The sequence below is a fragment of the Podarcis vaucheri genome, assembly GCF_965113315.1.
Source record: "Podarcis vaucheri genome assembly, chromosome: 3".
In the NCBI taxonomy this organism is placed as follows: Eukaryota; Metazoa; Chordata; class Lepidosauria; order Squamata; family Lacertidae; genus Podarcis; species Podarcis vaucheri.
Window position 1 is genome coordinate 66472578 of NC_138761.1, and position 12253 is coordinate 66484830.

At 45.7% G+C, this 12253-nt stretch overlaps 2 protein-coding genes across 4 annotated transcripts in view; one reads left to right on the forward strand and one right to left on the reverse strand.

The window, feature by feature from the left end:
• TMEM200A (transmembrane protein 200A) overlaps nucleotides 1-3667 on the reverse strand; it is a 44935-nt gene extending 41268 nt beyond the window's left edge. Inside the window, exon 1 of one of the 2 annotated variants that reach the window (XM_082216137.1) lies at nucleotides 3037-3667. The gene's annotated coding sequence lies outside the window, so the exon portion shown is untranslated. The remainder of the gene's footprint in view (nucleotides 1-3036) is intronic. The other variant, XM_082216136.1, reaches the window with a different exon arrangement.
• Nucleotides 2380-12253, forward strand: part of SAMD3 (sterile alpha motif domain containing 3) — a 46975-nt gene continuing 37101 nt past the window's right edge. For both annotated transcript variants that reach the window (XM_082216131.1, XM_082216129.1), the window contains exon 1: nucleotides 2380-2651. The gene's annotated coding sequence lies outside the window, so the exon portion shown is untranslated. The remainder of the gene's footprint in view (nucleotides 2652-12253) is intronic.

Below are 12253 nucleotides of genomic sequence, written 5' to 3' on the forward strand. Positions count from 1 at the left end.
GTGTGTGAGGAAATGTGCAAGTATTGAGGAGGAAGATGTCAGTGTGTACATCAGGGATGGGGAAACTGTAGCCTTCCCACCATCCCTGACCATTAGCTGGGCTGACAGGATCTGGAGTCCAACAGCATCTGAAGAGTCACAGACTTCCCATCCCTGGTGTATATGAAAGAGACAAGTCTCACAGAAGACCTGTAGGTATGAAAAGCTTTATTTGTGTGAAGCATTATGCATATGCATGTTCCCTCAAGACCTGAAGCTGCATGCTCATTTCAGGGCCACTCAATAAGTCCAAGATCTGCATACGAGGACAGGCAGTCTTAATTTGACCCAAACTTTCCACATGTGAAGGAAGGAGTGGCCACATTTGCATGTCACCATATGGCAGGGTTGCTGGCTTGCCATAGTCTGTTGTGAATGCGCAGCATACTGAGGCAGACTACCTGATGGCCCCTACTCCACTTCTTTCCTGGCACAAGTGGGAAGAAACAAATCAAGCAACGGTAATTAAGTGTCTTGGTTTGCTGCTCCCTAACAACCCACTGTTTGTAAGCCAACTACAAACCATGTTTTAAGGCTGGCTAGTGATCCTGGCTTGTTAGGAGAAAACAAACTAGGAACCAGGGTTTGGATGTCAAGTTTAGTTTGTTTCTCTCACTGATGCCAGGGAGAGGCGGAAGTGATTGGGCAGTGTGCACCATCAGGCTGCACATACCCAATAAAACATGGGTTGGCAAACTAAGGCCCGGGGGCCAAATCTGGCCCAATTGCCTTCTGGATCCGGCCCGCCGATGGTCCAGAAATTGCCGTGTGGATTGGCGTGAGGATTTTGATTGTTTGGGCTGCGCCATTCCCCCCCCCCCACCTCACACACACCACTGCGGCACCTCCTCCCTCTCTCCTCCTGGCTTCACCCCGCCCTGCCTAGAGGACAAAGGGGGCTGGGCTTTGTTGAGCCACAGTTGCCTGAGCACCATTTTAAGCAGCCCCTCTCCAGAGCCAGCCCTTTCACGCTGCTCATCGTCCCTCCGCCGTTGCCGCCATCAGCCCCTGCCGCTCGCAAGGCACAGGTAAGCAGCCACTGGGGCTCGTCCAGTGCTGTGGAGAAGGGAGGGGTGTTTCAGTGGAGGGGATTTCCCCCCAAAAAATATAGTCCGCCCCCCCCCCCAAGATCTGAGGGACAGTGGACCAGCCCCCTGCAGAAAAAGTTTGCTGACCCCTGCAGTAAACCATGATAAGCCAGCACCTCTATTGTGAAGGGTGAACATGGACTGTGACTTCAGGTCGGTTTTGTTTTTTCGCTCTCCTTGCAGTGCACTTCCATCTGAATCACACTGATGTCAATGAAAGAGCAACAAGTAAAATATGTTCCTATGCCAACACAATACAAATTACATATGATTTCTTCTCCAAATTGCTACATATCTGCACTTGAGCTTTTCTCTGCATGAACACTGCTTTCTGCTCAGGACAAAAGACTAATTGTTATCCATGCACTAAATTACTGAAATTGCCTCTTAATTATACTCTAACAAGTGTTTTGCTAGAAAAGAAATGTTACTGGCAACATGATGTAGACACTAAAATGTTCCCGTTTAGAAACAAGATGAAGCACTATTGCCAAATCATTCAACTATTCATACTTCAATCTACTAAGAATATAGCTTCTTCTTAGTAGACCCTTTTCAAAAACTCAAAAGGGAGAAATGGTCCATTATATGCAAATAGAAATTTGGCATGTGCTTTACTTGTATGATATCAGACAACACCAAGTTACAGAACCAAGTCCCAAAATATGGAATTTTTTTTGAGGTGTAGTTTTACTGAGCAGGATAATTCCATATCTAAATACCTGGTTGCAATCCTGAACACAATTTGCGGCCAATTAACTGTGACATCAATGAGCTTTAAGCAGACACACTGTGTGCAAGATTGCAACTTATATGATAAAAGCACACTTATTGAATGCTATATTTGGTAGTGGGAGTCAAAAGTAAAGCTGATACTACACAAAAATGTCCGTTGAAGAATATGTACCAAATGCACAACCCTCTCTTGCACAACTTCTGAGAACTTCAATTTATCCAGAATTTGTTATCTGAGCTTTCATTTTCGGTTTTACTTGGGATCCCACTTTTCAAGTGTAGTTTCTCTACTGCTGTTTAAATGGACACAAACTAACAGTTCTTCCATTCCTGAAAATTTTAAACTAGGAAAATCTCTACACTTTTTATGTACTACCGTAAAGGAGCAGATGGCCTGAATTCTATGTAATGTGACCAAGACCTTGTTAATTTTAAACATGGGCTATTTAAATTCTTCATTAACAGGTCATCTGAGCGTGACATGCTTCTTACAACCATCTGTCTGGTCAATTAACAATCCAGACTGAAACCCTAACCTGATTTAAGGGAAGAACGGCATGTGTTTCTTTTCATTTCTGTCATGGGAAAAGTACACTCCCCTTGATAATTTCCATCTGTCCCTCTCATCCCTGTAAATATTCGGCAAAGCAAGTGTGATTGTGTGTTGTGTGTGTAAACCAGCACAAAACATTTAAATAGAAAATGCCAAGTTCCTTTAAAAATAGACAAGAAACTACCCTTGGACGAATGCCAGCGTTTTCCCCGTCCATTTCTTGCGTCTTGAAGCTGGTAAGGAATTGTTGCTGAAGAATTTCAGAGCCAAACAAAAGAGGGTGTAGCAGCTGCACAGAGCAGCGGGGAGACTCTTCACGTGCCGTGGCCCTTTTTTGGGCAAGGGTGCCCCATTTAAGGGAACGCCGCCTCCCCCATTTTATCACTCTTCCCCCTATCCAATTGAAATCTATTGCAACAGACCCCCCCCCAGCTCCAACAAGTGCATGCTAAAATATACATATGGGAGGCGGGCGAGGAACAACGCGAAGAACAAAGAGTTGCTCCTTCCGTCAGCTGGGAATCCTAAGGATCGCTGCGAATCCCGCTCGCCCTCCTTTACGGAAAGAAAGACGCCGAAAGGGTTTCAGGTCCCTCCCGCTCCGCCGCTGCCGCGAATTACCTGCAGCAAGTGCGCGGGGTCTCCGAGGGTCCGGCGGCTGCCGTGCTCTTCCCGGCGGGCTTCTCCGCCTCTCGGGTGCCTTCACACCAGGGGAGGCTCCGCGCGAGCCAGACCGCGAGCGCGTCTCTCCATGCTCCCCGCGCGCCGCCGCCGCCTCCTCCTCCTCGCAGGGGCTCAGGCAGACAAAGCCATGAAGGGGGCGCGGGCGTGGGAGGGGGCGGGGGCAGAAGGGGCCGGGGAGGGGGGTGGGCTGCAGCGGAGGGGGGGCATTTATTTCGGGCTCCAGCCAAAGTCCCGCCGTGGCGCGCGGACTCGAGCTAGCCGCTCCCTCTCACCTCCACTGCTGCGCAGCCAGCCAGATGTTGCAGCCCCCCGGCTCATCCGTGGGAAAAGCAGAGGTGCCCTTGGTGGGAGTTTCTCTTCTGGGGGGGGCGGGGACACAGGGCCCCTCCTCGGCGGCGGCCAATGGGAGGCGTGTCTCTTTCTCTCTCTCTGAGGGAAGAGAGGAGGAGACAGGCAAGCTCGAAAAGTTTGCAGCTCTCCGTTGATTCAAGAGGTCGCGTGACCTGGTTCCTTCTTCACACACACCCCTCCTCCCTAGATATGAACTCTCCCGAGCCGGAGTCGTAAGGCGAGTCGCCGAGGGCACAAACCATCGGCGCCTTGCTTCCAGGGGTGACGCTGAAGAAAGGCGTGAAACGTCTCCCGCTGCTCCTTTCAATTCCACCCGTTCCCGCGCTTAGGGCTGAAAGGAGAAGAGCGCCCACTCCAACCAGCCTCTATATTTGGGGCATATAAATAGGTTCTTCTTCTCCCCCCCCCCTCTCTCTCTCACTCACACACACACACACACACACACAGGGGTGCATGTGCTAATTATTTCTTAAATTTATATCCCGCTCTTTGTCCCAAATGAGTCCAGGCAGCCTCGCGGGGGGGGGGGGCGCTGACAATATCCAAGCGCGTCTTCCCCACTAGCAGCGACGCGCAAAGCTCAGCGGGGATTTTTGGAAGGATGAACCTCTTTCTGCGAATTAATCCGGGGCAGCTGCTGGCTCTGCGATCGATCGCTGTGGCGCTTCAGCTGTTGCTGGTACTCCAACTTCCATCATCCCATGCTGGCTGCGGTTGATGGGAGGTGGAGTCCCAGCAACACCCGCAGGGAGGCGCAGACTTCTCACCCGCCTGCTCCCAAGCGTGCCTGGAAGGGAGGAGTGGTGGGAAGACCCGCTTTGATGCCGCGCTCATTTGCGTGGCGATGGTGAGAGCCGCGGGGCGAGAGATAATAAACGAACGTCAGTCAGAACTCTAAATTTCCATCCTAATTATCTAATCCAAGATCCTGTGTTTATGATCGGGAGAGGGCGATAACACGGGGGCATTTGCGTGACTGGGAATCGCTGCTGAAAGGGGCCAGGAAGAAAATCGGATTTCTTTTTGCCTTTTCAAATCGCACGGATCATCGGCCAACTACTCTTGGCGGTAGGCGTAGGAAACCGCGGCAGAAAAGGTGCCTGGAGAACTTAGGTTTCGACATGTTGTGCTTGGCGGGGGGGGGGGGACGCCCCTTTTGCATTGCCCTCGAAGATCGCAACTTACTACCACCCACAACTTACCGTATTACTGCCAACTTGGGGGGGATGGGTACCACTTCTTGCAACTGATCTGATGATGGTCCACGAAAGCTTATGCCATGATGAAGCTGCAGTCGCCTTTAACTTGACACAAGACTCTGCTGTCTACCCACCCCCACCCCCAAAATATAATAAATCTGGAGCAGTTCCTAACGGGACTTCACTCGTTTCTCTTTCCTTTGCTCCCCCTCTCGGTGCGCTGCTGCTTTGAGCGAGAACTCGCAGAAGATCAAAGAAGCTCAGGAAGGGGTCAGTGTGGAGAGAACTGCCGGCAGCAACTTTGGAATTAGCAAGACAGCGGGGAAGTTTGCGGCGGCGCTTCCAGCTGGAATGACTTCTGAACCGTTTCCCAGCTCAGGAGAGGCAGTTTCCCAGACACAACCTTCTGGGCTGTGGGCATAAAGTTTAAGTTTCTTGTAAGTGTGAGGTGTCCAGAGCAAAACATTTCCGAATTTAGGACAACTTTGCTAGGGTGTGTTTTCAGCCTGTGCTTAATAATGGGATTTGTTTTCATTAGAGTCTGTGAATTATAATAAAAGAGAGGAATGTGCTTGAGGATGAGCAGAGTTTTTCTTTTGCGTCTGGTTTTATGCAGAAAGCCTTTGATGGCTTCTTCACCCCATTCCTGAAAATTGCTCAAGGAACTGTAAGAGGCCTGGTGCTGATGGCGTAAAGTGTTTGGAGCAGTTTGGAGAAATTAGCAAGCCATCTAACTAATAAAGTGACACATCCTTTAAAACACATCAGCCAGATTTATTGTTGTTGAGACTTTGGAGGAATGCTTATTTCCAACAAACAGATTTATGTACGGTCAGGAACATGGCCAGAAATTGCAACTTATTAACATGGGGAATTTAACTCTGTAGCCTCTGTCTTCCTGTCTCTTACACACATTCTTGAAGTTCTTTTTAAAAAGACAATTGTAGTTGATTAAGTTTTACTTCAGATCAGAACGAATTTCAAGCACACATGATCCAACTGTTTTATGCACTTGTGTTCTACATTTTACACTCTTCTAAAAGCATAATTATCCCTAGAAACTTGCGGACAAGAGAGAGAAGATGAGTGGCCTCTGCTACTGCATCTTTCTTTAGTAAGCAAACAAACAATCCGTAGTGATCATGTTGCTGCCCAACAGCTGCTCTGGGTATATAATCCTTCCCTACTGTGGTAATAAAAGCCCAGAACATATCACTTGTTGACTCAGGAAGCAAATCATTCCATTGACGCAGGAAACAAATGACCATGTTCATATCTCAAAAGGAGAAATGGATACCTGTAACTAGAGGGTATACCAATCTCCCCCCCCCCCCAGCAACAAAAGTGGATATATTTACACTGATAATACACTGGTGCTATAAAATCAAGGTGGATACAAGTTATTGCTGACAACATAGGATATTGGTTGCAACACAGTCATTTGTTTAAAAATGCCCCATGTGGTGGCTGTAATTGCATGGACAAGCGGACTGCCACCTGGAGCTTCCTGCAACACCTTGGGACCTTTGTTACACCCCTTCCACAAATACTTTGGCAACCTAGAGAAGCCAGTCTCATGGTAATACTAGGTTTACCATGGGGGCAGAGAGCACAGATTACAGCCTCTGTGTGTTTACCCATGTGATTAACCATCATTTCCGCCTTCTGTTCTTTTCCATCCATGTTGCTATTTATTGATTTCTACTGAACAACTTAGGGGATGTGAGTGGCGCTGTGGTCTAAACCACAGAGCCTAGGGCTTGCCGATCAGAAGGTTGGTGGTTCAAATCCCCGCGATGGGGTGAGCTCCCGTTGCTCGGTCCCAGCTCCTGCCAACCTGGCAGTTCGAAAGCACGTCAAAGTACACGTAGATAAATAGGAACCGCTCCGGCGGGAAGGTAAACGGCGTTTCCGTGTGCTGCTCTGGTTTCTCCAGAAGCAGCTTAGTCATGCTGGCCACATGACCCAGAAAAACTGTCTGCGGACAAACATCTGCTCCCTCGGCCAGTAAAGCAAGATGAGTGCCGCAACCCCAGAGTCGTTCGCGACTGGACTTAACTGTCAGGGGTCCTTTACTTTTACCTGTTACTGAACAACTATTTTGCACTGATGAACACCATTCTCTCATAAATATGAAAAGGACAATGAAGAGGGTAGAAGGAGCAGACATTCTACTTCTGTGTTTATTTAACATGCAAGAGGCAGTGGGGATGAGCATGCTAACTCTGCTGTCCCTGTTCCCATCACCTTCCATCATTTGGAAGGCAAACATTTGAAGTGTGGAGTTTCCTGTACTTAAGTACTTCCTGTACCATACAGGTCTTCTGTATGGTCTTTCAGGGTCCTGAACTGGGCAGGGAGCCTCCACAAGGGTCAGCCTGGCTCATAGAAGCTTTCTGTTTGACCTAGCACATCCAGATTCCAAAATCTCTCCCCTTAATAGGCACCACAGCTTCTTCCACCTATGCATGTGGAATGGGCAAAGCGGCTATTTAGCCTGTTTCTCTTCTGTGGTGAGAACAGCAGACTAGGGCCTCTCAGAGATCTCCCCTTTGGTGAATGAACCAAGACACTGACAGAACCTCTGCTGTTTCCATGATTTCATCTTTCATCAGGAAGCCAGTAGGATTGGGTTAAGGATCTGCACATAGTGTTGGGTCATTGAGATCCTGTTGAAGTCCCACCCACCCCACCATGCAACAACCTCCCTGCCAGAGCTGAGAAAGAAGGTCTTGGAGATATGGGTGGGTGACTCTGTTAGGTCTCCTTGCTCTCTCAGTGACTTTGGGGACCATCAACCATTGTATTTTACAAGTCAGCCTTCTGGGGTTGAGGTTGAGGCCATGGTGAGACATTGATGAGACACTGGTTGTGTTCCTGCCTGTAGGGCGTCTTCCATGGCTGTCAAGCTGTGGGCCATCATCATTACAACATGTTTCTGAGTGAATGCTTGGGTATTGTTTTCAGTTTTTCAGTTTCAACCTAGCTGTATAATGTTGAGTGGGTGTGATGAAATTCTCTCTGAATAATTTTAACCGTTAAGAAATATGCAGTGTGTACAACAGCAAGGAGCTGTTGACAAGATGATGACTTATTGTTTACCTGATGGGGTGGCTGAGGCACACAGCCTAAAGTAGGGGAGTTGTTCCACTTGTCCCAGGGTGAGGAGCTAGCTATATACAATGTACACCACCTGCTGGTGCCACAGTTCTTCCTGTCAGCTATGTGGACATTGCTGAGGCATGAACTGTGGCAGAGCTTTCTGAACATTTCATGTTGGCGACACATTTTTTAGACATGCATCATTTCGTGACACAGTAATTCAGTTTTACTAGCAAACCAGAGGTTAACCTAACCACTTTCTAGTTCCAGGAGGAGAGTGGGGAGCATGACACACCTACAAACTGCAGCCGACACACTAACATGTTGCAACACACAGTTTGGAAAGCTCTGAACTATGGGAATTGCCCACACATACGATATATTAGGATGTGCCTTCAGTGTGCATTTTGCTATTCCTTTAACATAGGAAATTTCAGCAAGTGCCTTAAGCTGATGTGTGTCATCAAAATATTTGAAGGAGCTGACTATGTCAATGAAATGAATGGCACAAGAAATTGTCACCTTCTGCTTCCTGGAAGGAAAAGAAATGTATTGTGCGATTTTACTATCTGATTCCATAACAACAGACTCCTTACACGTGGATGATGCCATGAGCATTACTAATACCGTCTCTCTTAAAAATTCCACCAGGGACCTCTAGATGAACTAACGAAACAAGGAAGAAGCAAAGCGTAATTCTCGCTGGGAATAAGTAGGGTGTCCTGAATTCAAGAAGCAGATAAATTACCATTATCTTCTGCTTTCTATGCCTGAATCATGCCATCTTGTGAAATTATTTCATATTAACTCACTCTGGGTACAGAACATTAAATTACCTGCGTCATTTACATAACCAGGGGAAATTCCTGTCATTGGTTTTAAAAAGAGTGAGAAAAAATATGCTGGTTTCAAAATGTGCAGCGGCAGAAGTGAATGCATGCAGAGATATCTCCACAACAAAATGCTACTGTTCAAATTGTAGTTCAAATTATAGGTGCATGGGAGTAAACTTAGCATACAGAATCTACCTGGTGGGATATATGAAAGTATAAACTTATCTGATAAAAATTGGCACAGATACAGCAAGTTAAAAAGTGCCAAAAATTGACAAAATTAGGTCAGTTCACAGGAGGATCCCTCTAGTGATACAGTAAGGTTCAGATGTGCTGTAAGGTAATTGAGGAGCAGCATAATGTGCGACAGCTCTGTTGGTCACAGGCATTTCATGCTTCACACCTGACCTTAAACTGGTTGGTGTTTTTTCTTTCCTTTTTTAAAATGGGGACGGTGACATCCTTCGAAGCTAGTCCAGCTGTTTGAGAAACCTGTCACACTGGTTAACAATACAACACTGGTTAATCAACTCCTAGGGGGCAAGTGGTCTTCAGACCTCCCAATAAAATATTTGAGGGGGCTGGAATCCCCCCCCTAAAATTGATGGGCATTGCCATTCAAATAGTGTCATTGCACTACATCATGTGATCAGTTATGCAGGCAGTGCTTACTTGCCCCCCCCCCCCAATATTTTATTCAAGTTGGCAACCCTGCCCTCCCCTTCCTCCTCTACCCTTACCTTATCTATTCAACCTGGTGTTTGACCTCTAATCCATTCATGACCACAACTCATAACTCTGACTCATGTGCCCATCACCTTACCTTGCAAAATTAGGTAGGATAATATCTTTCTTTGAACCAGCTGCTTGCTTATGCAATATTTCTAATCAGATTGCCCAGTCCTGTTCACTAGACATTTTCGGATGATCATTCCAGGATTCATAAACTTTGTTTCGTTCAGACGGCAAGAGTGTCAGGGCCAAGCACTCCTTCCTCACCCAAATAAATTCCTGTGGCACAAAGGCACTGGCTTGCATGATATGTTTTGTTAAAACTGGTGAAAGTTAGTTAATAAGCCTTCATTCAAAAGAAATAATCTAAGAGGTTTATTTATCATGAGCATCTACCCAGCAATCACACTACTTAGGTTAGGTATTTTTAAGTGTTTTATTGATTGACAGCCCTAAATATAAGAAGTTTTACTTCAGAAAGCTGCCAAAGAAATTATACGGAAGTCCTTCTGCAGTGACACCATACAAGTAGCAGGAAGCAGCACACCATAAGTGCTTGCTTATGCTGAGTTATTTTAAAGGTCCCTCTTGTAAAGTATTTGCTCAGGTCTCTAGCTAGAGGCCACTGAGCAATGCAATTAGTTTAATTAACCAAACAAAATGAAATGCAAAACTCTTATGAATAAAATTTTTGAAAGGTCAGCCGTAGTCTTGAATTATATTAACAACATATGAATGCCTTGTCATTTCATTGCCTGCATGTCAGACACGGTCATTAAAACGGGAGTGTAATTTATCAAGAAAGCTGTCCAAGTGTGACAGTCTAGCAGACTACATCAGGTAGCTAGCACTTGCTATAAGAAAGATTAGCATGACATTTTTTTTCTAGAATTAATGGAAGCTGAGAACTCGGGGGGGGGGTGCACAACACACACACACACACACACACACTGCATAGTTCATACACAATCTAGATGTATTGCATATTTTGTGCTCCTGAACAGTGCTACTTGTCTCCCAAGACAGACGGATATGTTGAATCCTGAACCAAAATCTACATTTAATTTTGACTGGTATTTAAAGACTAAGCCCATTCCATATGTTATGACTTTCTCTCTTTGTGATACAAGAAAGAGAGGTGTAACATATCAGGCTTCCCCACACCCACCCTTGATACAGGGTTGGCTCATCAGCCGCGGTGTATCACCTTGCAAGATCAAACATCCCTTAAACTAAGCAAGGAACACTTAGGGCCTTGCGTCCAAAGGGCTCATTCACATTGATTGAAGAAAAGAGGGACACAAATTGGCCAAAAAGAAATGTGAATTAAGAATGTGGAGTGGAGTGGAACAAAGCACGGCACAATCTAGGGTACAGGAGGCTTCTATGATGTTTTCATGGAAAGTCTGGGATAGCTCCGGGTTGTGGGTTCAAGGCCCATATTGGGCTAAAGATTCCTGCATTGGAGGGGTTGGGCAACATGACCTGTATGGTCCCTTCCAACTCTACGCTTCTATTATATGTGGAGAAGTGTGAAAAAGGTAGATAGAGGTGTCATTAAGAAGCCAAGAGAGAAGAGTACTGGGCCATTAAGACCAAATGACAGCACAAAGGCTGTCCTTTCCCTGGCTCTGAGTAATGGACACAGACAGAAGAATTGGGAGGGGCAGGTTGCCAGGGTTACAGGGGTTGTGATGTCACCATAGGAAAAAAGCATCCTTTTGCAGGAATTTTCTGGGAAGGGCAAGAAGGAAGTGGGGACAGAACTCCACGTGGTGCTGGCTGGGAGTGGCTGTGCACAAAGACCAAGGAGCATGGGAGAAGCAAGAAGAAATGCTATTGAGGAGTAACGTGTTCTTCACTCCCTCCATCAAGGCTCAAGTATAAATATGTGTAAATGAACCATATTTCACAAAGACACTGCAGCCTCTGTTGTGCCTTGATTTTCCAATGGAAACACAACCCTGATTTAAGTGCCTGGAACTCCCTGGAATCTTGCTATAGCTCAGCGGAGATTGGGGATGGCGCATAACAATATCTTTTAATGAATGCATATATTGCTGCTAAGGGTCAGCATTTCAATATTTTAGCTCACATAAACTTCTCAAATGGACACCCCGACCAATTCATCCATCAGCCAGAATTGCCATTCCATCTGACATTCATGTCAATTTAACACACGCAAAAAGATGGCAAGGGCAGGCTCCAAAAGGCATTCAATTTCAGCTGTTAACTATTGGAGAAAAATTATTCCTGTAGATAGAATGACAAGTGACTTTTTTTTACCTGGCATTTCACTCTCACTTTGCCATGCCATAGTGATGTTGGCCCTGGATTGCTAGTTAAATTCTCCTTTGAATAATGACATCTTGCTCACCAAGATTACGTCATCCGTTTCAATTTGTTAGCCCCATCACTTTTGTTCATCACCCTACAATATTGCATAAAGAAACTCTGTGGTTTTAAATAGATATCAATTTGCATTCCGCAGGTTGTGTAGGAAGCTTAGACAAATGTATTGCCCCTTTATTATGATAAAACTAGAATACCAAATTCTGATATTTTCATCACTAAACCCTTTCCCGTAAATATTTCAAGCAGAGGCCTATTATCTAATGCCTTCCCTGGATAACATGCTATGAATCTTGGGCCTGATAGACTACATCTGTTTTAGTGGCAATGGGTGGTTTTCAACTAAGCTTTACACAGCATAGAATAAAGAACAATGAATATTACAAGAGTATGTTCATTAATTTCAGTGGATATACTCTGAAGAAATGTAAATTCTACATTGGGTGGTATTCAACTTTCTTAGCCATACCATTGTTGGAAAAACCAATGATAATGGCCTTCTCTGAGATACCCTTAAACCTGTGCTAAATTACTGTTATAATTATTATTTAATAATTAAGGAAAGACACAATCTGTAATCATACT